The sequence below is a fragment of the Parasteatoda tepidariorum genome, unplaced genomic scaffold (assembly GCF_982258835.1).
Source record: "Parasteatoda tepidariorum strain Cologne lab strain unplaced genomic scaffold, Ptep-v5.0 scaffold_41, whole genome shotgun sequence".
NCBI classification, from domain to species: Eukaryota; Metazoa; Arthropoda; class Arachnida; order Araneae; family Theridiidae; genus Parasteatoda; species Parasteatoda tepidariorum.
Window position 1 is genome coordinate 18,554 of NW_028257400.1, and position 27,627 is coordinate 46,180.

General features: G+C 30.5%; 1 long non-coding RNA gene across 1 annotated transcript; it reads left to right on the top strand.

The window, feature by feature from the left end:
• The first annotated feature begins 9,481 nt into the window (after positions 1–9,481).
• LOC147800821 (uncharacterized) lies at positions 9,482–19,413 on the top strand. Its single transcript, XR_015431150.1, has 2 exons — positions 9,482–15,423; positions 19,265–19,413. It is a non-coding gene; the product is annotated as an uncharacterized LOC147800821 (long non-coding RNA).
• The last annotated feature ends 8,214 nt before the right edge of the window (positions 19,414–27,627 follow it).

Sequence of the window (27,627 nt, forward strand, 5' to 3'; positions counted from 1 at the left end):
AAAGTGTTCTGAGAAGCTTAAAATGAGGAAATAAGCGCTCTAAAATGCTTTAAAAATTCAAAGACATTTTTCTATGTTAACTAACGGCACGGTATCGGACCTTAATATTGACCTATAATTTTTAAATTGGACCACGTATTATATTACAGGGTAATAGTGTGCCCTACCACAGGAAATAATTATAGGTCATTTAGGGGGTACACAGCGTGACCCTAAATTTTACTATGTATGCCTATGCGAAATAAAGTGTTCTGAGAAGCTTAAAATGAAGAAATAAGCGTTCTAAAATGCTTTAAAAATTCAAAGACATCTTTCAATGGTTAACTAGCGCAAGGCGCAATATCAGACCTTAATATTGACCCATAATATTTAAATTGGACCAGGTATTATATTACAGGGTAATAGTGCACCCTACCACAGGAAATAATTATAGGTCAATTAGGGGTACACTATGTATATTTTAAATAGTGCATTAAAACAAGGAAATACGAAGACACTTTTCTATGTTAACTAACGGCACGGTATCGGACCTTAATATTGACCTATAATTTTTAAATTGTACCACGTATTATATTACAGGGTAATAGTGTACCTTACCACAGGAAATAATTATAGGTCAATTAGGTGGTACACAGCATGACCCTAAAATTTACTATGTATGCCTATGCGAAATAGAATGTTCTGAGAAGCTTAAAATGAAGAAATAAGCGTTCTAAAATGCTTTAAAAATTCAAAGACATCTTTCAATGGTTAACTAACGCAAGGCGCAATATCAGACCTTAATATTGACCCATAACATTTAAATTGGACCAGGTATTATATTACAGGGTATTAGTGTACCCTTCCACAGGAAATAATTATAGGTCAATTAGGGGGTACACTATGTATATTTTAAATAGTGCATTAAAACAAGGAAATACGAAGACACTTTTCTATGTTAACTAACGGCACGGTATCGGACCTTAATATTGACCTATAATTTTTAAATTGGACCACGTATTATATTACAGGGTTATAGTGTACCCTACCACAGGAAATAATTATAGGTCAATTAGGGGGTACACAGAGTGACCCTAAAGTTTACTATGTATGCCTATGCGAAATAAAGTGTTCTGAGAAGCTTAAAATGAGGAAATAAGCGTTCTAAAATGCTTTAAAAATTCAAAGACATTTTTCTATGTTAACTAACGGCACGGTATCGGATCTTAATATTGACCTATAATTTTTAAATTGGACCACGTATTATATTACAGGGTAATAGTGTGCCCTACCACAGGAAATAATTATAGGTCATTTAGGGGGTACACAGCGTGACCCTAAATTTTACTATGTATGCCTATGCGAAATAAAGTGTTCTGAGAAGCTTAAAATGAAGAAATAAGCGTTCTAAAATGCTTTAAAAATTCAAAGACATCTTTCAATGGTTAACTAGCGCAAGGCGCAATATCAGACCTTAATATTGACCCATAATATTTAAATTGGCCCAGGTATTATATTACAGGGTAATAGTGCACCCTACCACAGGAAATAATTATAGGTCAATTAGGGGGTACACTATGTATATTTTAAATAGTGCATTAAAACAAGGAAATACGAAGACACTTTTCTATGTTAACTAACGGCACGGTATCGGACCTTAATATTGACCTATAATTTTTAAATTGTACCACGTATTATATTACAGGGTTATAGTGTACCCTACCACAGGAAATAATTATAGGTCAATTAGGGGGTACACAGAGTGACCCTAAAGTTTACTATGTATGCCTATGCGAAATAAAGTGTTCTGAGAAGCTTAAAATGAGGAAATAAGCGTTCTAAAATGCTTTAAAAATTCAAAGACATTTTTCTATGTTAACTAACGGCACGGTATCGGATCTTAATATTGACCTATAATTTTTAAATTGGACCACGTATTATATTACAGGGTAATAGTGTGCCCTACCACAGGAAATAATTATAGGTCATTTAGGGGGTACACAGCGTGACCCTAAATTTTACTATGTATGCCTATGCGAAATAAAGTGTTCTGAGAAGCTTAAAATGAAGAAATAAGCGTTCTAAAATGCTTTAAAAATTCAAAGACATCTTTCAATGGTTAACTAGCGCAAGGCGCAATATCAGACCTTAATATTGACCCATAATATTTAAATTGGCCCAGGTATTATATTACAGGGTAATAGTGCACCCTACCACAGGAAATAATTATAGGTCAATTAGGGGGTACACTATGTATATTTTAAATAGTGCATTAAAACAAGGAAATACGAAGACACTTTTCTATGTTAACTAACGGCACGGTATCGGACCTTAATATTGACCTATAATTTTTAAATTGTACCACGTATTATATTACAGGGTAATAGTGTACCTTACCACAGGAAATAATTATAGGTCAATTAGGTGGTACACAGCATGACCCTAAAATTTACTATGTATGCCTATGCGAAATAGAGTGTTCTGAGAAGCTTAAAATGAAGAAATAAGCGTTCTAAAATGCTTTAAAAATTCAAAGACATCTTTCAATGGTTAACTAACGCAAGGCGCGATATCAGACCTTAATATTGACCTATAATTTTTAAATTGGACCACGTATTATATTACAGGGTTATAGTGTACCCTACCACAGGAAATAATTATAGGTCAATTAGGGGGTACGCAGAGTGACCCTAAAGTTTTCTATGTATGCCTATGCGAAATGAAGTGTTCTGAGAAGCTTAAAATGAGGAAATAAGCGTTCTAAAATGCTTTAAAAATTCAAAGACATTTTTCTATGCTAACTAACGGCACGGTATCGGACCTTAATATTGACCTATAATTTTTAAATTGGACCACGTATTATATTACAGGGTAATAGTGTGCCCTACCACAGGAAATAATTATAGGTCATTTAGGGGGTACACAGCGTGACCCTAAATTTTACTATGTATGCCTATGCGAAATAAAGTGTTCTGAGAAGCTTAAAATGAAGAAATAAGGGTTCTAAAATGCTTTAAAAATTCAAAGACATCTTTCAATGGTTAACTAGCGCAAGGCGCAATATCAGACCTTAATATTGACCCATAATATTTAAATTGGACCAGGTATTATATTACAGGGTAATAGTGCACCCTACCACAGGAAATAATTATAGGTCAATTAGGGGGTACACTATGTATATTTTAAATAGTGCATTAAAACAAGGAAATACGAAGACACTTTTCTATGTTAACTAACGGCACGGTATCGGACCTTAATATTGACCTATAATTTTTAAATTGTACCACGTATTATATTACAGGGTAATAGTGTACCTTACCACAGGAAATAATTATAGGTCAATTAGGTGGTACACAGCATGACCCTAAAATTTACTATGTATGCCTATGCGAAATAGAGTGTTCTGAGAAGCTTAAAATGAAGAAATAAGCGTTCTAAAATGCTTTAAAAATTCAAAGACATCTTTCAATGGTTAACTAACGCAAGGCGCGATATCAGACCTTAATATGGAACCATAATATTTCAATTGGACCAGGTATTATATTACAGGGTAATAGTGTACCCTACAACAGGAAATAATTATAGGTCAATTAGGGGGTACACTATGTATGTTTTAAATAGTGCATTAAAACAAGAAAATACGAAGACACTTTTCTATGTTAACTAACGGCACGGTATCGGACCTTAATATTGACCTATAATTTTTAAATTGGACGACGTATTATATTACAGGGTTATAGTGTACCCTACCACAGGAAATAATTATAGGTCAATTAGGGGGTACACAGAGTGACCCTAAAGTTTACTATGTATGCCTATGCGAAATAAAGTGTTCTGAGAAGCTTAAAATGAGGAAATAAGCGTTCTAAAATGCTTTAAAAATTCAAAGACATTTTTCTATGTTAACTAACGGCACGGTATCGGACCTTAATATTGACCTATAATTTTTAAATTGGACCACGTATTATATTACAGGGAAATAGTGTACCCTACCACAGGAAATAATTATAGGTCATTTAGGGGGTACACAGCGTGACCCTAAATTTTACTATGTATGCCTATGCGAAATAGAGTGTTCTGAGATGCTTAAAATGAAGAAATAAGCGTTCAAAAATGCTTTAAAAATTCAAAGACATCTTTCAATGGTTAACTAACGCAAGGCGCTATATCAGACCTTAATATTGACCCATAATATTTAAATTGGACCAGGTATTATATTACAGGGTAATAGTGTACCCTACCACAGGAAATAATTATAGGTCAATTAGGGGATACACTATGTATATTTTAAATAGTGCATTAAAACAAGGAAATACGAAGACACTTTTCTATGTTAACTAACGGCACGGTATCGGACCTTAATATTGACCTATAATTTTTAAACTGGACCACGTATTATATTACAGGGTTATAGTGTACCCTACCACAGGAAATAATTATAGGTCAATTAGGGGGTACACAGAGTGACCCTAAAGTTTACTATGTATGCCTATGCGAAATAAAGTGTTCTGAGAAGCTTAAAATGAGGAAATAAGCGCTCTAAAATGCTTTAAAAATTCAAAGACATTTTTCTATGTTAACTAACGGCACGGTATCGGACCTTAATATTGACCTATAATTTTTAAATTGGACCACGTATTATATTACAGGGTAATAGTGTGCCCTACCACAGGAAATAATTATAGGTCATTTAGGGGGTACACAGCGTGACCCTAAATTTTACTATGTATGCCTATGCGAAATAAAGTGTTCTGAGAAGCTTAAAATGAAGAAATAAGCGTTCTAAAATGCTTTAAAAATTCAAAGACATCTTTCAATGGTTAACTAGCGCAAGGCGCAATATCAGACCTTAATATTGACCCATAATATTTAAATTGGACCAGGTATTATATTACAGGGTAATAGTGCACCCTACCACAGGAAATAATTATAGGTCAATTAGGGGTACACTATGTATATTTTAAATAGTGCATTAAAACAAGGAAATACGAAGACACTTTTCTATGTTAACTAACGGCACGGTATCGGACCTTAATATTGACCTATAATTTTTAAATTGTACCACGTATTATATTACAGGGTAATAGTGTACCTTACCACAGGAAATAATTATAGGTCAATTAGGTGGTACACAGCATGACCCTAAAATTTACTATGTATGCCTATGCGAAATAGAATGTTCTGAGAAGCTTAAAATGAAGAAATAAGCGTTCTAAAATGCTTTAAAAATTCAAAGACATCTTTCAATGGTTAACTAACGCAAGGCGCAATATCAGACCTTAATATTGACCCATAACATTTAAATTGGACCAGGTATTATATTACAGGGTATTAGTGTACCCTTCCACAGGAAATAATTATAGGTCAATTAGGGGGTACACTATGTATATTTTAAATAGTGCATTAAAACAAGGAAATACGAAGACACTTTTCTATGTTAACTAACGGCACGGTATCGGACCTTAATATTGACCTATAATTTTTAAATTGGACCACGTATTATATTACAGGGTTATAGTGTACCCTACCACAGGAAATAATTATAGGTCAATTAGGGGGTACACAGAGTGACCCTAAAGTTTACTATGTATGCCTATGCGAAATAAAGTGTTCTGAGAAGCTTAAAATGAGGAAATAAGCGTTCTAAAATGCTTTAAAAATTCAAAGACATTTTTCTATGTTAACTAACGGCACGGTATCGGATCTTAATATTGACCTATAATTTTTAAATTGGACCACGTATTATATTACAGGGTAATAGTGTGCCCTACCACAGGAAATAATTATAGGTCATTTAGGGGGTACACAGCGTGACCCTAAATTTTACTATGTATGCCTATGCGAAATAAAGTGTTCTGAGAAGCTTAAAATGAAGAAATAAGCGTTCTAAAATGCTTTAAAAATTCAAAGACATCTTTCAATGGTTAACTAGCGCAAGGCGCAATATCAGACCTTAATATTGACCCATAATATTTAAATTGGCCCAGGTATTATATTACAGGGTAATAGTGCACCCTACCACAGGAAATAATTATAGGTCAATTAGGGGGTACACTATGTATATTTTAAATAGTGCATTAAAACAAGGAAATACGAAGACACTTTTCTATGTTAACTAACGGCACGGTATCGGACCTTAATATTGACCTATAATTTTTAAATTGTACCACGTATTATATTACAGGGTAATAGTGTACCTTACCACAGGAAATAATTATAGGTCAATTAGGTGGTACACAGCATGACCCTAAAATTTACTATGTATGCCTATGCGAAATAGAGTGTTCTGAGAAGCTTAAAATGAAGAAATAAGCGTTCTAAAATGCTTTAAAAATTCAAAGACATCTTTCAATGGTTAACTAACGCAAGGCGCGATATCAGACCTTAATATTGACCTATAATTTTTAAATTGGACCACGTATTATATTACAGGGTTATAGTGTACCCTACCACAGGAAATAATTATAGGTCAATTAGGGGGTACGCAGAGTGACCCTAAAGTTTTCTATGTATGCCTATGCGAAATGAAGTGTTCTGAGAAGCTTAAAATGAGGAAATAAGCGTTCTAAAATGCTTTAAAAATTCAAAGACATTTTTCTATGCTAACTAACGGCACGGTATCGGACCTTAATATTGACCTATAATTTTTAAATTGGACCACGTATTATATTACAGGGTAATAGTGTGCCCTACCACAGGAAATAATTATAGGTCATTTAGGGGGTACACAGCGTGACCCTAAATTTTACTATGTATGCCTATGCGAAATAAAGTGTTCTGAGAAGCTTAAAATGAAGAAATAAGGGTTCTAAAATGCTTTAAAAATTCAAAGACATCTTTCAATGGTTAACTAGCGCAAGGCGCAATATCAGACCTTAATATTGACCCATAATATTTAAATTGGACCAGGTATTATATTACAGGGTAATAGTGCACCCTACCACAGGAAATAATTATAGGTCAATTAGGGGGTACACTATGTATATTTTAAATAGTGCATTAAAACAAGGAAATACGAAGACACTTTTCTATGTTAACTAACGGCACGGTATCGGACCTTAATATTGACCTATAATTTTTAAATTGTACCACGTATTATATTACAGGGTAATAGTGTACCTTACCACAGGAAATAATTATAGGTCAATTAGGTGGTACACAGCATGACCCTAAAACTTACTATGTATGCCTATGCGAAATAGAGTGTTCTGAGAAGCTTAAAATGAAGAAATAAGCGTTCTAAAATGCTTTAAAAATTCAAAGACATCTTTCAATGGTTAACTAACGCAAGGCGCGATATCAGACCTTAATATGGAACCATAATATTTCAATTGGACCAGGTATTATATTACAGGGTAATAGTGTACCCTACAACAGGAAATAATTATAGGTCAATTAGGGGGTACACTATGTATGTTTTAAATAGTGCATTAAAACAAGAAAATACGAAGACACTTTTCTATGTTAACTAACGGCACGGTATCGGACCTTAATATTGACCTATAATTTTTAAATTGGACCACGTATTATATTACAGGGTTATAGTGTACCCTACCACAGGAAATAATTATAGGTCAATTAGGTGGTACACAGCATGACCCTAAAATTTATTATGTATGCCTACCCATGCAGCATGAAAGGGCAAATAAACGTTAAAAATCCGTTCGTCCGTTATAAGGTTTTGGGCTTACGTTAAAATTACGTTAATTTCACGTGATGATTTTCACCATTTCTTCATTCGTTAAAACGTATACAATAAAATTACGTTAATTTCACGTGATGATTTTCACCATTTCTTCATTCGTTAAAACGCATACGTTAAAATTACGTTAATTTCACGTAATGATTTTCACCATTTCTTCATTCGTTAAAACGTATACGTTAAAATTACGTCAATTTAACGTTATCAATTTTCCCTTTAAATAATTCGTTAAAAATACGTACTTAAAATACGTTATTTTAACGTGTACATTTTATCCATTTTTTGACCGTTTTTTAAAAACGTGTTATTAACGAAAAATTGACGTTTTGTTGCATAGTTATATTTACGTAAATTGTTTGGGATTATAAACGTAAATTTAGTGGTAAAAATGTTTCAAGCAAAAAGGATGAACCTGTGAGAGCACAAGAAAGATAATCTTTTACGTCTCACTTGAATTCGAATAAACTGAACATTGCAGATTTTCATTACAATTCATATTTAATTTTTAATACTTATAATTATTTTTGTTTTATTAAACTGGTTATAAATATTTGCTTGTTGATAATATTGAGTCGGCTCATTATCAGTAACTGACAAGGGAACTATGAGTTTTAATTCTTATATAACTAAACTATGATGAAAATTAAGAAATTTTCCAAAATACTGAATAAAGTAAAAATTTTCCACTACTTGACATGCAACGAACATAACGTAAAAACACATTATACTTAAATTTAAATTATCTCTGTCCAGAACAAGAGTCGTGGTGTGGTGGTTACAGCGTTCGCCTCAAGGGTACGGCGTCCTAGGTTCGAGCCTACTCTAGAGTGGGATGTTAATATGCGAATACTAATAATTATTATTATTCAAAGATCTTAATTTAAAAAATTTATTTTTTGTTATTATGTAAAAATTGATTCACTATTTTTTTATATTGCAATTATCGCTCGCCATACGAGTTTATAAAAAATAATTTATAATATACAATATTCTAATTATTATTTTCTACTTCAATCAACATGAAATAGAAACGATTATTTTTGGTTAATTTTGTTAACATTTATTTATTAATTTCTTACTTTGCAATAATCGCTTACTGTATATAAGTTTTTTCAAAATAATTGCTAAGAAATGTGTCTACTTTTAAATTCCATGTTCTTACTGCGTGAAAGAGACATTTACTTTATTTTAAAATACTGATTTAATTTTTTTTTCCTTCCAAAAACTTCATAAATTGTAAAAATAGAATTAAAGTATTTTGAAAAATTTATCAATCTTGATTCTTTAATGTATATAATATTTATTAATGAAAAAAAAAATACATATCAAATAACAGGTAAAAAGATAATTCTCATAATTAGTTTTCGTAATAAAATTTAGTGTGGGAAGTTTTAAAATACTGGTTGTTATTAAAAGACGTTTTTACACACAACAACGTTTTTACAAATTTATTAAATTTTGCTTTGAATCTTGAATTTTATAATCTGGAAATTGCTTAATTATAAAATCTTAATTGTAATAAGTAAATTATTTATGAAAATCATATATAGTAAAAAATAATATAAATTTATAAAATATAAAAAATAATATAAAATAGCATAAAATATAAATAATAATTGTAAGTTTTTATAAGAGCAAGTAATGATAATTCTTTATTTCTTTGCAAAATATTATTTATGAGTGAGTTTTTGTGTATGTGAATTTGAAGTACTTTTAAAAATAGTTAGAGCGTTAGTTCGGTTTATTTTTCCGAGCTGTCAGTTTTAGGCTTTCTTGCATTGAATAGTCTGTTTTTTTTTTTTTTTTTTTTTTTTTTTATCATATCGGGCAATAATGTTACATAACAGGGAATTTTAGTAAAATTTACCTAGGGACACAATGCTTGGAAGGTTTTAAATAGTTAATGAAGTTAAATAAATTGTTTTTAATTATCTAGATCATATAAATAAAAAAGAAAAGGAATTAAGTAAGGAAAAGAGAAAGTTCCTCAAAAATTGAAGTTAAGACCTAAATTTTGCAATGCTAATACATAGATCCTAAAAAAAAAAAAAAAAAAAAAAAAAAAAAAAAAACCACCTTTAAGAAGAAAAAAAAGGTCCCGCAGTGAACTGATCGTTAAGACACGGTTCCCAACAGATCACCGAAGTCAAACATCACTGGCTGCGGTCAGTGTGCGGGTGCCACTTGGATCAGTCTGCGTAGGGACCGAGGGTGTGCGGTATTGGTCCTCGTTAAACTGTGCTACCGTAAAGTGCTCGACTTCGCGCGCACGTCGTCGGGCTACCGAAGCGGGGGTGCCATCCCCTCCGCAGAGGATCAAAATTGTGATGGCATGTCTTCGGATCATCCTCCGGGATGTTTCCCAGACCGTCGCCAATAGCCCATTGTGCAGCTCTAGTGCGACGTAAATTAACAACAACAGCAAGAAAAAAAAGAAGAGAGAAATTAAATATTTGTTTTTTTCATATTTTGACATCAGTGCGACAAATTTTTTTCTTTGTTTTTTGACCAAGATTTTTTCATTTAGGCTTAGTTCCCGGTTAATAGGAGTTTTAAGGGCCATTCTAGTCCTTGACGGGGGCGGTGCTCGATCCTTGACACCACCGAGTACATGCGATATATGTGCTATTAAAATCTGTGGAATCGAGAGGCCTGTGGTCGATCGCATTACTGTGCCAAATGTACAGGGATCTGGAGAAAATTTCCTACCCCTTCAGATTTAAGTCTAAATGGATGATAAGCCTAATGTACAGCTCTAGTGCGACGTAACTAAAACTCCTACCTTCATTAATTCGTTGACACATTATCTGTTTACACTGTGTTATCTGGGAATAAAATTTCAACAAAATCTTTTTAATGTATACATACATTGCTTTTAAAATGAAGACAAATATCAGCAAGCGAAAAAACAGATTCATAAGAATTTACTTTTTTTTTTTTTATCTAAAGCACTGAAGAGGGAAACGGAACGTTTAACGAAAATGGATCCTTCCAGCTGAAATTAAATATAAAATTTTTAATATATTATATGAAAATAACTTGATCCACTAGAAATGTTAACAACTTGACACCCTTTTTTACCCTTATTGTTATAATCAAGTTTTCAAATGCATGATATTACCTCTTTTTTTTTTCTTTTCTCCAAACGAAATCGTGATTTAAAAGGTGCTTTTTATTTAAATGTGTATTTTTTTATGTAATAAATATTTTATGAATTTTTTCAAACTATTATTTTTAACACGGTCATCACCAACAACTAAAAATGATACCTAAATCGTGAGACCATGCCTTTATGCATGCCAAAATCTTCACCTACGCAGACGAGAAAAACAAAAAATAAGCACGAAATTTGAGAAATAACATGTAATCATGATATAATAATTAAAATTAACCAGAGATAAATAAATGCACATGTTGATCCCATATTATGTTAATCGATAAAACTTTTACATTGGTGGATGTAGTTAGATTAAATCTTTTTGATTTGATGGAAGACCTAACGTAGAATGTATTCTACAATATCTTTCTTACTCTCATTTCGGATTAAATGGAAATCCTACAATTTATGGTTCATTGATCAGCCTATATGATGCACAAAAAAATCAATGTATATTGTTAGTTTTACAGTTTTAAAATATAACATAATTAATGTCTCATTTAGTTAAATTACTATAGTACGATCCTCTAATTCCTAACGATTGGATATGAAGTTCCTGGTTAGAGGAAGCAAAAAAGTGTAAAGTTTTAAAATAAATAATCACGTATTTTAAATAATCTTGTATGTCTTACGAATCAGTGATCTTAATTTATAATATTTATTCATGTTTATCTTTTAATAATAAATTATTGTTATAATAATTTTACATTTCCAGAGCATAAAACAGCAATTTTTATGAATTCATGAAAATTATAAAAAGCATTAAAATCGAGTTTTTTTATGTACAAGCTATTCAAATAATATTATACTAGTAAAAATAAAATACTATTATATCTCTGTAATGAAAATAACATTACATAACAATATAATTCCATTTTTCTTTAAGTCATCAGGTAAAATAGTAATATTTTTTTAAAAAAAAGCTTGACAGTTTTATTTAACTTTTTTAAAAATGAAATATATGAAAGTTATTTATATATGAAAGTTATTCTACAATGTAGCATTTTATTCCAGGTTTAATTAGAATAATAATAAGAAAAATAAAAAGAAAAATCAAAAATAGAGAAAAAATTGATTAACAATATAGATTCAAAAGTACTCTCCACATTGCTTTCAGTTATTTGAGTTTTTGTTTTACAAGTGGATTAAACGATACTAAGTTTCAACTTTTCACTCCTTTTCCGTGGGAGCAAGTTCTACACAAAGATTGCTACCCCTACACTAGCTACCCCTACATTTATTTACATTGTTGCACGCGTGTGTTTACATACGCCGGATTCAATGGTAAGTTCTTTTATTCCTTACTCTAATTATTACTATTTTAGAATGTTAATTCATTATAATGCTTCACTGTCAAAAAAAGTAAATAATAATTGTAGTTAATTCTGCTTGAAATAAACACAAATATTCTAAGCCTATCATTTGCGAAGTTTAACAAACTATGACAAAACGTAACGATTTTGGAAAAAAGCAAGAGAATTTGTTGAATCTCATTTACTGTGCTTAATGTAAAGAGACGAAATACAGACCCGTTATATACGATTGTTATGCAGTTAAGATATTTTTAATAAAATCATGAATTTTTGGAAAGTTTTCTGATGGTACCTAAGCTTAATCAAGGAATATTAATCTGAAATACTGAGTTAAACTAGTTGCGATCTTATGTAAAAAAAAAATTCTATTTTAAAGCTTTAATTATCAAAATTATTAAATTAATGCTGCATTATTTTATTCACCTGACAAATTTTGTTGCTATAATAAATAACAATTAACAAAAAGTAACAATTATAAGCATTATTCTGAAGATAATACTTAAATGTCATTAATCATGGTTGACTTTACACACCAAAATATGAGTAGAGGGGATATTTTCCTTCTGTGATTTGCTGCGCCTACTATTGTGGATTTCAAACTTGCATACATTTATAAAAGAAAACTTGTAGAGGTTTGCCAGGGGGTAGTGGCTACAAGATATACCCTGTTGAGTTTCTTCCCATGTTTTGTTTTCAGTGTGATGATAGCCACTGGAAGTTACCAAGACCTGTTGATTATTCTGCCACAGGTGATGATAAACTAATTTTCCGGAGTGGAAAAGAATTTTAGCTAGATTTATAATGTAAATTTTTCTGTTTCACTAATTTTAGGGGATATTTCCATATATTAACCTGTTACACTAACTACAATAGCCAAGCTACCAAATAGATATAAACTTGAAATTTTTTTTGAAAAAAACATGAATGTTTGCCAAATGGTTACGAATTATATCTTTCGAGTTGGTCCCTTTCTGTGATTTTTTAACTTTCTTTCAGTTTCTCCGATACCAGAAGTTGCCAAGACGTGCTGATTATTCTGCCATTGTTCCTTTTATAGAGATCTCCCCTGATTTTATGAATCAAATAAAAGGGGATGTTTCCCTATTTGAACTAGATTGTGCCAACTAAAAATGTTGAAACAAAAAAAAATATATATATTTTGTACTTTGCAAAAATTTAAAAAGAAGTATGTAGAAGTTTTCCTGAGGGTTGCTTCAACTTATATTCTCTGAGTTACTCCCATTCTGAGATATTTTCTTAAATTTTCGTGGACCGCTGGAAGTTTATAAATATTTATCCATAGGTAACAACATAGAAATACTCATTAAACTTTTAATTCCCTATTAGGGTTACTTCTGTATTGTGAGCAGTTATGCCAACTGCTATCGTCCAGGCACTAAATAGATTTCTAACTGCTAACTTTTTAAAAGAATATGTAAAGGTGTGCGAAAGGTAGCTACGAGTTATACTCTTCAAGTTGATCTCCGTTCGTTAATTTTTTTTAGTTCCTCCTGGTTGCTGCGTGGAAGTTGCTTAGAAGATATAGTGATTATTCACCGGCAGATCATGATACGGGCATTTTTCTTACTGTTTTGCCTACTCAGTACGAGATGGCATTTTTATTAGCAAATGAGACGAGACAAGTGTTATGTGTGAAACAGTCCTATCATATTGTTATTAATTTGAGCTGTCTTATCTACTTACCTACTATTGTCTTATAAAGTATAAAAACTATTAGTTGTTGCATTTTTAAAAAAGTTGAGTAGTGGCATTTTCTTTTAACTTTACCTTTTTAAAGAACCAAGGGTTAAACACGCTTGATTGGTGTAAATTTTACAAGAGTCTATAGCAGATGGTTCTTCAACCAAAATGTCGTGGAAGTATCATCTTAACAAGCTATTGCAAGAGAAAATCTCACATGGACAAAATAGTTTTTTGACTATTTATTTTGCAACATGATATCTTTAAAAAGAAAAAAAAACACCCAGTTGAACATTTACTGGAAATTTTTCTTCTTATTTTTGAAACAGTTTTTGAAATTTATCAGCTAAAACGATATGGAAAATAATTGCAGTAATTTTCAATATTAAATTATCTTTAGAATTATTCTTATTCAAGCTTTTATTTAAATTTACATTGCTGTTTAAAACTTTTTTAATTCTTTTATAGTCACTGTATTCTAAAAATATGCCTAGGCAGAGGTCTGTCAAGGCCAAATTTACTACCGTTTAGCAGTACCTTCACAAATTCAACTTTAGAAAAAACATTAGTTTTACAAAATACTTTTTCTTATAATTTTATTTTTGTATTCCTTAAGAAACGATAAATCGATATTTTTGTGTTGATTTTTTAATGTAGTTTTTAATTTTTCACAAATTATGTCTAAATTTTCATAAAATAGGTACCTATCAGAAAAACCTAGACAGACCCTTGCTAGGTGAAAAAGTTCAATTGAAATTTTTATTGCTAAATTTTTCTTTTAAACAATTTTTGTCTTGGTTTTTACCTAGCTTTTTACATTTCTAAAAAACTTTGTTTTTATTAACTGTATGACACAGTAATTAAGAATGTTTCTATTGTCTTTATTCTTATCTGGAAAATATGATAATTGGAAAGACTGAGATGTAAAGCTTTAAAATTTCATTTTGAGAATTAAAATAGATTTTTCTGTTTTACATTTGTATATAATCTTTTGTTTTTTTTAGCATTTTTAAGATAACACAGCATTTTAATAACATATTTCTAATAGATTATATTTTAGTTAATGTTGCTTTATGGATACTACTTTACAAAAAATATTATTCTTAGCATGGAAGTTTTGTTGTAACAATTATGATAATTTTTTTTTCTCTTTCTATTTTACTTCATAACTTTATTAAGTATTTCTGGTTTAGTTTTTTGTTTTCCCTTTAGCCCATTCCACTAACATAGATAAGCATGGAGTAATTTCCAATAATAAATAAACTTATTTATTCGTAAAAAATATTTATTAATGAATTTTTTTTTTAAAAAATATTACTATAAAAATATATTCTGCATTTCACCATTTTTTTTAGCTAACATTCTGCCAAACCATTACTCCTTACTTCTCTAGTTCTGAATAATAAATGTGCCCGTATAAACAAAACAAAATATGTTTGAATTATTTCTATGTTTTTAAACGTATTAACTGAATGAATTTTCTTTTTCATAATCTATTGATGTACTTCTGAGGAAGATCTTTGAAAAGGATCTAGCTTTGAGAATGAACCTCCATCAAGTCTCATTTAAAGGTACCTGAATTAAGTATGTCTAAAGAAATAACTGTATTTGAATTGTTTCCTTTTTTCTTGTGCTTAAAAATGGGTAAAAAAATTCGTGAAATTATAAACATGATCAAATCAATTGTTAAAAATTATTTCAGATTACTTTTGCTGATATTAAAAAAAGTAATTAAACATTGTTTACATAGGCTGCCCATGCTTCAATAACAACAAATAAAAGTACTCAAAAATTTGTCTCTTAAAATGAATTATCATATATTGTAAATATATTTTCCATGTACTGTAGAATCCTAATTATTTCATGCACAATCATCAGCCTTTGCACTATTCAACTAATTTATAATAGAAGTTTCTGGTGTAAGTTTCATCGTTAGTATCAAGTAGAATGGTAAACTGTTACTGTTTTTACCACCACTATTTTTGCTGTTCCAATGTTTTATTTCACTGACACTTAAAAAAAAATGTGTTTTATCTGCATTAAATTAGTCTTTTTATTCATAGTCCTCCATAAGTTCAAACAAATTCTGAAACTTCTATTTTGCTTTTGAGAATTCTTCAGCGATTATGCAGATTGATGAATCCCTCAAAGGCTAAGGCTACTCAAACCAAACATTTGGCAAACATTAAAATGAATTATAAAATGAATAAACAACATCAATTAGAAATTCTCGGGGAATTAAGATTTATGCATATTGCTCAGTATTTCAAATCTCCGTGGCAGAATCGCAACGAAACGGCGACATTGTTGCAAAATTTTACAGATCTCTTGCAGAAAGATTTTTCTCTTGAAAAGATGAAAATATTACTTTTCTTTTTTACAGAAATATTTGAACATGCAATATTTGAATCATGCATTTAGATAATCAGTTTTTGACACGCTCAATTTTCACCGATAGTATCATAAATCGACGTAATGTTTTGATAATATTTTCGGCAGTTATTGATATTGATTTTCATTTGGTTCTTAACCATCTTGATATATTTAAACAATATGGAAAACTCGAATCGTGCATTTGAGTATCTATTTTTTAAGGCTATCTATTTTTTTTTTTTTTTAAATTCTATTGAATTTTTAGAAGTTATAGATGTTGATTTCTCCTTAAATTTTAAATCAGATATTTTTTATACGATACTATTTATTACAACCTAATTTCAAAGTGTAACACGCTTTTGAGGAGTCCAATTTACGTAATTACATCATATATTTTTTTTTGGGGGGGGCGGGGGGCAATTGCTACTACAGATTTCATGATATTTAATATTTTTTTATTGTGATGATTATTTACAAAATGCGAAGAAGCTAATAAAGTGTGTGTCTTCCCACCAACAAAATGTGAGAATATCACCCATAATATTAAAAAAAAATTATTTCGTGTTAAATTAAGAAAATCATTATTATTATTTTTTGTTAACACAGCATATTTGCCATTTTAAATTAGCAACATATATGTTTGTTTGTATTAAAAGTATTTTGCAATTAGATCTTAGTGCTGGAGAGTTTAGTCGCAGATAGCTCAAAAACATTCTGCCACAAGATTTCAAATTATCCTTGTTTTAATTAAAATAAGCCAATTGTATATATGTTTATATATATATATATATATATATTTTTTTTGTGTACATCTGCAGTTTTCTACAATTCCGCATATTAGAAATTGAACTTTCAATATTGTTAACTTTAATCAATGATTTTATATCTATGACTATACATATGATATTTTCTATTTATATGATATATCTCTCTATGATATTATCACTTTATTTTTATAAAGTTTTTTTTTTTCAATAACTTCTGCACTATATTATTATGCTTACATTAAATGAAAAATTTTTGATTTCATACTGTTTGAAAACATCTTTTATTTAAATATCTTATTTTTCCAAGTGAATGTTTTTGTGTCTATTATTTGGTGTTGAAGTATTAATGATTAAAATGCTTTGAAACACGATTCATTGTGTATATCAAGGTTGCAAAAAATGCTTACTTTTCTCTAAAAGAGTTACACTGACTAGTTTTCATTAATTTATTATATTTTCTTGCATTTTACTGTATACATTTAGCATACTTATGTTCCAACTTTTTATTTTAACAAAAACTATTAAGTAAAATTTACGTTAAATGTCTAATATTGCAGAAAACTTGTAAGTTAAGTAGTTCATGCAATGGAAATTATCACTACTACAAACTATATGAATTACAGTTTGACAAAAAAATATATATTTGTTTTCACATCTTTAAATAAGTTAAAAAAATTTTGATATATCTGCTCTATACTTGTTCAAAAAAATTTTTATTTTATTTTTTTGCATGGGTGTGGAAAGTTGGTAATTTTGTTTTGCTCATATATATATATATGCAGCATTAAAAAAGATAATTTCTAATTAGTTCCAAGCATAAAATTATTATTTTTTGAAACAATTTTAAGTTTAAGGCTGTTCCTCCGAATTGTTTTTATAGTCCAAAATTGCTATACTGCATTACTCCAAACATTCTGTCATGTTGCTACAATTAACTTACACCATTGTGTTCCTTTCATTTAATCACATTTTTCGAAGAAATATTTATTAAAATATTTCTCCAAAAACTGTGTTTTGTGTGTGAAGTTTTTTTTTTTGAAATTTTTTTATCCAGTCCTTTTTAAGTGGTTTAAACAAATAAAGTTTTTACTGCCCCCAAGCAACCTGATTGTAACACACTAGGGTCAAGGAACACAGAACCTATTTTTCCCACCCTTCCTATTTTTCCCACCATTACTAAGAATTCCGTTGTGGAAATGAATTTCTATATCACCAAACAGCTTTCTAATGTATTTTGGAGTAAAGTGTTACGTTTTAGCAGCGATTTTACAGAAATTAAAGAATTTTCAAAATAACCATTTTTTGTTTAAAAAAGCTTTAACAGAGGAAATTGTAAAATGTAATTCTTCACTTGAACTAAATAATATATAGTTTAACAAATTACTGAATTTGTTAAAATTACTCCTTTTGTATATTAAAGATACTGTTAGTGTTAAAAGGCATAGTATTTTTACTGTTTTAATAAATGAGAAATTAAAAATTACGTAACTGAAACTAATCGAATTGTGTTTCTGAACTACAAAGTTCTTGCAAAATATTCTGAAGAGGAATGAAAATTGCAGCCAAGGAGCAATAAAAAAATGAAAAGAATGAGAGAGGAAAATAAAATTCTGATGATAAGTAAATAAACAGAAAGTATAGGGCAGCTTTTAGGAGTACTTTACCTGACAATGGGCACATGTCGTGGCAAGTACTGCGGTTATGAAAAAAAGTAATTTCAAATAGGAGTGTTTTGTGAATAGTTTTGTCTTGATTTTAGGTCAGCGTGGGTAAACCAATTGACACCTTTATTCCTTCATTGTTCTCCTATTAGAAATGTGCTCTTACTTGTTACCAAAGCAGCCAACAGCACCAGACTAAAACTCTGGAGGAGTTCTCCTCAAAGCCACACGAAAAATAATTTTATGTTTTGTTTATAACTTACTGCTGGCTTCAATGTAAGATTTAGTTAGGATAAAAAAAAATTATGAAATATTCCAATTCAGATTTGTGCTGTATATGTATGTAATTTTGTTGTGTAATATGTGACTAAAATTTGTAAAATAGATTTTCTTATATCTAAGTATTTGGATGTACTCAATCGATATATACTTAGTAGAAATTCCATGAAAATAATAAACAGTTTTAATATTTTTTTAAAAATTTTTATTTAACTGTATTTTATCTAGTCAGTATTGCTTCGTTTTAGAAATCTACTGTTGGTTGTAACAATTTAATATTATTGTCCGGTATATTTTTTTTTCATATGCTAAAATATTTATTTGTTTTCCAGGAACATTGCAGTGAAGAGGTGATAGTAACAGCGGGATGGAAGAAGTTATGAATGTTTCAGATCTGTGGCGATGTGTTATAATTGTAAATCTATATATTGTAAATATATTGTATGATAGTTGTAAAATAAATAAAACTTAATAAATCTTATTTGATTTAATGTTTTTTTCTGTATTTAAAATTATTTAGTTAACTGCTCTTCTGGATTAAAAATTTTAGTTTTACGAACATAAGGTTTAGAAAAATTGTAATTTTAGTAAGTAAACAAATCAAATGGTAAATTTGGTTAATATTTTTTTTTTTACTTCGTGTGTGTGTTAAAGTAAATTTTAGTCAAATTTTTCAAGCTAAAAATTAAAATATATGCATTTAAAAAAAAATAATGAACCCAAAAGCATTCTAGAAGAGTAGATAATTTCCAGCAAGCAATTTGGAAACATGGACTTCAGGACAGCAGTAGATTTCTTAATTATTAATTTAAACTAAAAAAAAAATATTTTTTTTTCCATATGGGTTTGGAAAATCATGTAAGTATTGAGTAATTTTTTCTTCTACCAATTCTTTATATTACAAACTTTTAGGAATGAAAAATGTAAAAAATTCCTGAGGGACATGAAACTTAAACTAAATAAATAAACTAGATAAATAAACTAGATTAAACTAAATAAATAAACTAGTATGCTGCTGTGAAGAGGTAGAAAGATTTGCATTCCATATTCGTTGAGTTATAATTTGAATTGTAAAAATTTACAGAAAGTGTGAGATTAAAAACAAAAGCTTTTTCTAGGATTCTAAAAAAAAAACATGAATATCGGCTATTTTCCTTTATTTTAGTTTTAGTTCGAAAAGAATTAAAAGTTTTTTTTAAAATAAAAAGTAAATGCTATATTTTTTAGTGTAATTAGTGCAGCGTAAACATTAAAATACGGAATGGTTTCTTTCCTTCTTAGTTAAAAAAAAAACTTAAAATATGCTATTGTTAACAATCCGGTTAAAATTACGATAAATTGAAATTAATTTAGTTAAATTTTCGCGAAAAATTTATCAATTCACCTAGCTCAAAATAAGCGTTAAAAATATTGATATATAAGCGTTAATAATGCGTAAATAAAGCTCAAAATAAGCGTTAATAATACGTAAATAGTATGGATAAAATACGTTTGTATTTTGGTTAAAATAACGTAAAATGTACGTTATTTTAATAAAAATAAGCGTTAAAAACACGTAAATATTCTTGGTGAAAATAACGAATTTATAGAACCAAAAATATACGTAAATAGTTTGGTGAAAAAAACGTAAAAAATACGTTAAAAATTGGTTACGAAATTCACCTTAGTCAAAATAACGGCAAAAATCCGTCATTTTTACGTTAAAAACAGCCCAAATATAAACGCTTTTTTACCTAATTCGAGACTACCACTCGAAACGGAAATAAAACGTTTTAAATAAACGTTTTTTTGCTCTAAACCTTGTGGCATTTTAACGTTATTTTCACGTAATTAATACTTATCTCTGCTGCATGGGTATGCGAAATAGAGTGTTCTGAGAAGCTTAAAATGAAGAAATAAGCGTTCTAAAATGCTTTAAAAATTCAAAGACATCTTTCAATGGTTAACTAACGCAAGGCGCGATATCAGACCTTAATATGGAACCATAATATTTCAATTGGACCAGGTATTATATTACAGGGTAATAGTGTACCCTACAACAGGAAATAATTATAGGTCAATTAGGGGGTACACTATGTATGTTTTAAATAGTGCATTAAAACAAGAAAATACGAAGACACTTTTCTATGTTAACTAACGGCACGGTATCGGACCTTAATATTGACCTATAATTTTTAAATTGGACCACGTATTATATTACAGGGAAATAGTGCACCCTACCACAGGAAATAATTATAGGTCATTTAGGGGGTACACAGCGTGACCCTAAATTTTACTATGTATGCCTATGCGAAATAGAGTGTTCTGAGATGCTTAAAATGAAGAAATAAGCGTTCAAAAATGCTTTAAAAATTCAAAGACATCTTTCAATGGTTAACTAACGCAATTCGCAATATCAGACCTTAATATTGACCCATAATATTTAAATTGGACCAGGTATTATATTACAGGGTAATAGTGTACCCTACCACAGGAAATAATTATAGGTCAATTAGGGGATACACTATGTATATTTTAAATAGTGCATTAAAACAAGGAAATACGAAGACACTTTTCTATGTTAACTAACGGCACGGTATCGGACCTTAATATTGACCTATAATTTTTAAACAGGACCACGTATTATATTACAGGGTTATAGTGTACCCTACCACAGGAAATAATTATAGGTCAATTAGGGGGTACACAGAGTGACCCTAAAGTTTACTATGTATGCCTATGCGAAATAAAGTGTTCTGAGAAGCTTAAAATGAGGAAATAAGCGTTCTAAAATGCTTTAAAAATTCAAAGACATTTTTCTATGTTAACTAACGGCACGGTATCGGACCTTAATATTGACCTATAATTTTTAAATTGGACCACGTATTATATTACAGGGTAATAGTGTGCCCTACCACAGGAAATAATTATAGGTCATTTAGGGGGTACACAGCGTGACCCTAAATTTTACTATGTATGCCTATGCGAAATAAAGTGTTCTGAGAAGCTTAAAATGAAGAAATAAGCGTTCTAAAATGCTTTAAAAATTCAAAGACATCTTTCAATGGTTAACTAGCGCAAGGCGCAATATCAGACCTTAATATTGACCCATAATATTTAAATTGGACCAGGTATTATATTACAGGGTAATAGTGTACCCTACCACAGGAAATAATTATAGGTCAATTAGGGGGTACACTATGTATATTTTAAATTGTGCATTAAAACAAGGAAATACGAAGACACTTTTCTATGTTAACTAACGGCACGGTATCGGACCTTAATATTGACCCATAATTTTTAAATTGGACCACGTATTATATTACAGGGTAATAGTGTACCCTACCACAGGAAATAATTATAGGTCAATTAGGGGGTACACAGTGTGACCCTAAAGTTTACTATGTATGCCTATGCGAAATAAAGTGTTCTGAGAAGCTTAAAATGAGGAAATAAGCGTTCTAAAATGCTTTTAAAATTCAAAGACATTTTTCTATGCTAACTAACGGCACGGTATCGGACCTTAATATTGACCTATAATTTTTAAATTGGACCACCTATTATATTACAGGGTAATAGTGTACCCTACCACAGGAAATAATTATAGGTCAATTAGGGGGTACACAGCGTGACCCTAAAGTTTACTATGTATGCCTATGCGAAATAAAGTGTTCTGAGAAGCTTAAAATGAAGAAATAAGCGTTCTAAAATGCTTTAAAAATTCAAAGACATCTTTCAATGGTTAACTAACGCAAGGCGCAATATCAAACCTTAATATTGACCCATAATATTTAAATTGAACAAGGTATTGTATTACAGGGTAATAGTGTACCCTACCACAGGAAATAATTATAGGTCAATTAGGGGGTACACTATGTATATTTTAAATAGTGCATTAAAACAAGGAAATACGAAGACATTTTTCAATGTTAACTAACGGCACGGTATCGGAACTTAATATTGACCTATAATTTTTACATTGGACCACGTATTATATTACAGGGTAATAGTGTACCCTACCACAGGAATTAATTATTGGTCATTTAGGGGGTACACAGCGTGACCCTAAATTTTACTATGTATGCCTATGCGAAATAAAGTGTTCTGAGAAGCTTAAAATGAAGAAATAAGCGTTCTAAAATGCTTTAAAAATTCAAAGACATCTTTCAATGGTTAACTAGCGCAAGGCGCAATATCAGACCTTAATATTGACCCATAATATTTAAATTGGACCAGGTATTATATTACAGGGTAATAGTGCACTCTACCACAGGAAATAATTATAGGTCAATTAGGGGGTACACTATGTATATTTTAAATAGTGCATTAAAACAAGGAAATACGAAGACACTTTTCTATGTTAACTAACGGCACGGTATCGGACCTTAATATTGACCTATAATTTTTAAATTGTACCACGTATTATATTACAGGGTAATAGTGTACCTTACCACAGGAAATAATTATAGGTCAATTAGGTGGTACACAGCATGACCCTAAAATTTATTATGTATGCCTATGCGAAATAGAGTGTTCTGAGAAGCTTAAAATGAAGAAATAAGCGTTCTAAAATGCTTTAAAAATTCAAAGACATCTTTCAATGGTTAACTAACGCAAGGCGCGATATCAGACCTTAATATGGAACCATAATATTTCAATTGGACCAGGTATTATATTACAGGGTAATAGTGTACCCTACAACAGGAAATAATTATAGGTCAATTAGGGGGTACACTATGTATGTTTTAAATAGTGCATTAAAACAAGAAAATACGAAGACACTTTTCTATGTTAACTAACGGCACGGTATCGGACCTTAATATTGACCTATAATTTTTAAATTGGACCACGTATTATATTACAGGGAAATAGTGCACCCTACCACAGGAAATAATTATAGGTCATTTAGGGGGTACACAGCGTGACCCTAAATTTTACTATGTATGCCTATGCGAAATAGAGTGTTCTGAGATGCTTAAAATGAAGAAATAAGCGTTCAAAAATGCTTTAAAAATTCAAAGACATCTTTCAATGGTTAACTAACGCAATTCGCAATATCAGACCTTAATATTGACCCATAATATTTAAATTGGACCAGGTATTATATTACAGGGTAATAGTGTACCCTACCACAGGAAATAATTATAGGTCAATTAGGGGATACACTATGTATATTTTAAATAGTGCATTAAAACAAGGAAATACGAAGACACTTTTCTATGTTAACTAACGGCACGGTATCGGACCTTAATATTGACCTATAATTTTTAAACAGGACCACGTATTATATTACAGGGTTATAGTGTACCCTACCACAGGAAATAATTATAGGTCAATTAGGGGGTACACAGAGTGACCCTAAAGTTTACTATGTATGCCTATGCGAAATAAAGTGTTCTGAGAAGCTTAAAATGAGGAAATAAGCGTTCTAAAATGCTTTAAAAATTCAAAGACATTTTTCTATGTTAACTAACGGCACGGTATCGGACCTTAATATTGACCTATAATTTTTAAATTGGACCACGTATTATATTACAGGGTAATAGTGTGCCCTACCACAGGAAATAATTATAGGTCATTTAGGGGGTACACAGCGTGACCCTAAATTTTACTATGTATGCCTATGCGAAATAAAGTGTTCTGAGAAGCTTAAAATGAAGAAATAAGCGTTCTAAAATGCTTTAAAAATTCAAAGACATCTTTCAATGGTTAACTAGCGCAAGGCGCAATATCAGACCTTAATATTGACCCATAATATTTAAATTGGACCAGGTATTATATTACAGGGTAATAGTGCACCCTACCACAGGAAATAATTATAGGTCAATTAGGGGTACACTATGTATATTTTAAATAGTGCATTAAAACAAGGAAATACGAAGACACTTTTCTATGTTAACTAACGGCACGGTATCGGACCTTAATATTGACCTATAATTTTTAAATTGTACCACGTATTATATTACAGGGTAATAGTGTACCTTACCACAGGAAATAATTATAGGTCAATTAGGTGGTACACAGCATGACCCTAAAATTTACTATGTATGCCTATGCGAAATAGAATGTTCTGAGAAGCTTAAAATGAAGAAATAAGCGTTCTAAAATGCTTTAAAAATTCAAAGTCATCTTTCAATGGTTAACTAACGCAAGGCGCAATATCAGACCTTAATATTGACCCATAACATTTAAATTGGACCAGGTATTATATTACAGGGTATTAGTGTACCCTTCCACAGGAAATAATTATAGGTCAATTAGGGGGTACACTATGTATATTTTAAATAGTGCATTAAAACAAGGAAATACGAAGACACTTTTCTATGTTAACTAACGGCACGGTATCGGACCTTAATATTGACCTATAATTTTTAAACAGGACCACGTATTATATTACAGGGTTATAGTGTACCCTACCACAGGAAATAATTATAGGTCAATTAGGGGGTACACAGAGTGACCCTAAAGTTTACTATGTATGCCTATGCGAAATAAAGTGTTCTGAGAAGCTTAAAATGAGGAAATAAGCGTTCTAAAATGCTTTAAAAATTCAAAGACATTTTTCTATGTTAACTAACGGCACGGTATCGGACCTTAATATTGACCTATAATTTTTAAATTGGACCACGTATTATATTACAGGGTAATAGTGTGCCCTACCACAGGAAATAATTATAGGTCATTTAGGGGGTACACAGCGTGACCCTAAATTTTACTATGTATGCCTATGCGAAATAAAGTGTTCTGAGAAGCTTAAAATGAAGAAATAAGCGTTCTAAAATGCTTTAAAAATTCAAAGACATCTTTCAATGGTTAACTAGCGCAAGGCGCAATATCAGACCTTAATATTGACCCATAATATTTAAATTGGACCAGGTATTATATTACAGGGTAATAGTGTACCCTACCACAGGAAATAATTATAGGTCAATTAGGGGGTACACTATGTATATTTTAAATTGTGCATTAAAACAAGGAAATACGAAGACACTTTTCTATGTTAACTAACGGCACGGTATCGGACCTTAATATTGACCCATAATTTTTAAATTGGACCACGTATTATATTACAGGGTAATAGTGTACCCTACCACAGGAAATAATTATAGGTCAATTAGGGGGTACACAGTGTGACCCTAAAGTTTACTATGTATGCCTATGCGAAATAAAGTGTTCTGAGAAGCTTAAAATGAGGAAATAAGCGTTCTAAAATGCTTTTAAAATTCAAAGACATTTTTCTATGCTAACTAACGGCACGGTATCGGACCTTAATATTGACCTATAATTTTTAAATTGGACCACCTATTATATTACAGGGTAATAGTGTACCCTACCACAGGAAATAATTATAGGTCAATTAGGGGGTACACAGCGTGACCCTAAAGTTTACTATGTATGCCTATGCGAAATAAAGTGTTCTGAGAAGCTTAAAATGAAGAAATAAGCGTTCTAAAATGCTTTAAAAATTCAAAGACATCTTTCAATGGTTAACTAACGCAAGGCGCAATATCAAACCTTAATATTGACCCATAATATTTAAATTGAACAAGGTATTGTATTACAGGGTAATAGTGTACCCTACCACAGGAAATAATTATAGGTCAATTAGGGGGTACACTATGTATATTTTAAATAGTGCATTAAAACAAGGAAATACGAAGACATTTTTCAATGTTAACTAACGGCACGGTATCGGAACTTAATATTGACCTATAATTTTTACATTGGACCACGTATTATATTACAGGGTAATAGTGTACCCTACCACAGGAATTAATTATTGGTCATTTAGGGGGTACACAGCGTGACCCTAAATTTTACTATGTATGCCTATGCGAAATAAAGTGTTCTGAGAAGCTTAAAATGAAGAAATAAGCGTTCTAAAATGCTTTAAAAATTCAAAGACATCTTTCAATGGTTAACTAGCGCAAGGCGCAATATCAGACCTTAATATTGACCCATAATATTTAAATTGGACCAGGTATTATATTACAGGGTAATAGTGCACTCTACCACAGGAAATAATTATAGGTCAATTAGGGGGTACACTATGTATATTTTAAATAGTGCATTAAAACAAGGAAATACGAAGACACTTTTCTATGTTAACTAACGGCACGGTATCGGACCTTAATATTGACCTATAATTTTTAAATTGTACCACGTATTATATTACAGGGTAATAGTGTACCTTACCACAGGAAATAATTATAGGTCAATTAGGTGGTACACAGCATGACCCTAAAATTTATTATGTATGCCTATGCGAAATAGAGTGTTCTGAGAAGCTTAAAATGAAGAAATAAGCGTTCTAAAATGCTTTAAAAATTCAAAGACATCTTTCAATGGTTAACTAACGCAAGGCGCGATATCAGACCTTAATATGGAACCATAATATTTCAATTGGACCAGGTATTATATTACAGGGTAATAGTGTACCCTACAACAGGAAATAATTATAGGTCAATTAGGGGGTACACTATGTATGTTTTAAATAGTGCATTAAAACAAGAAAATACGAAGACACTTTTCTATGTTAACTAACGGCACGGTATCGGACCTTAATATTGACCTATAATTTTTAAATTGGACCACGTATTATATTACAGGGAAATAGTGCACCCTACCACAGGAAATAATTATAGGTCATTTAGGGGGTACACAGCGTGACCCTAAATTTTACTATGTATGCCTATGCGAAATAGAGTGTTCTGAG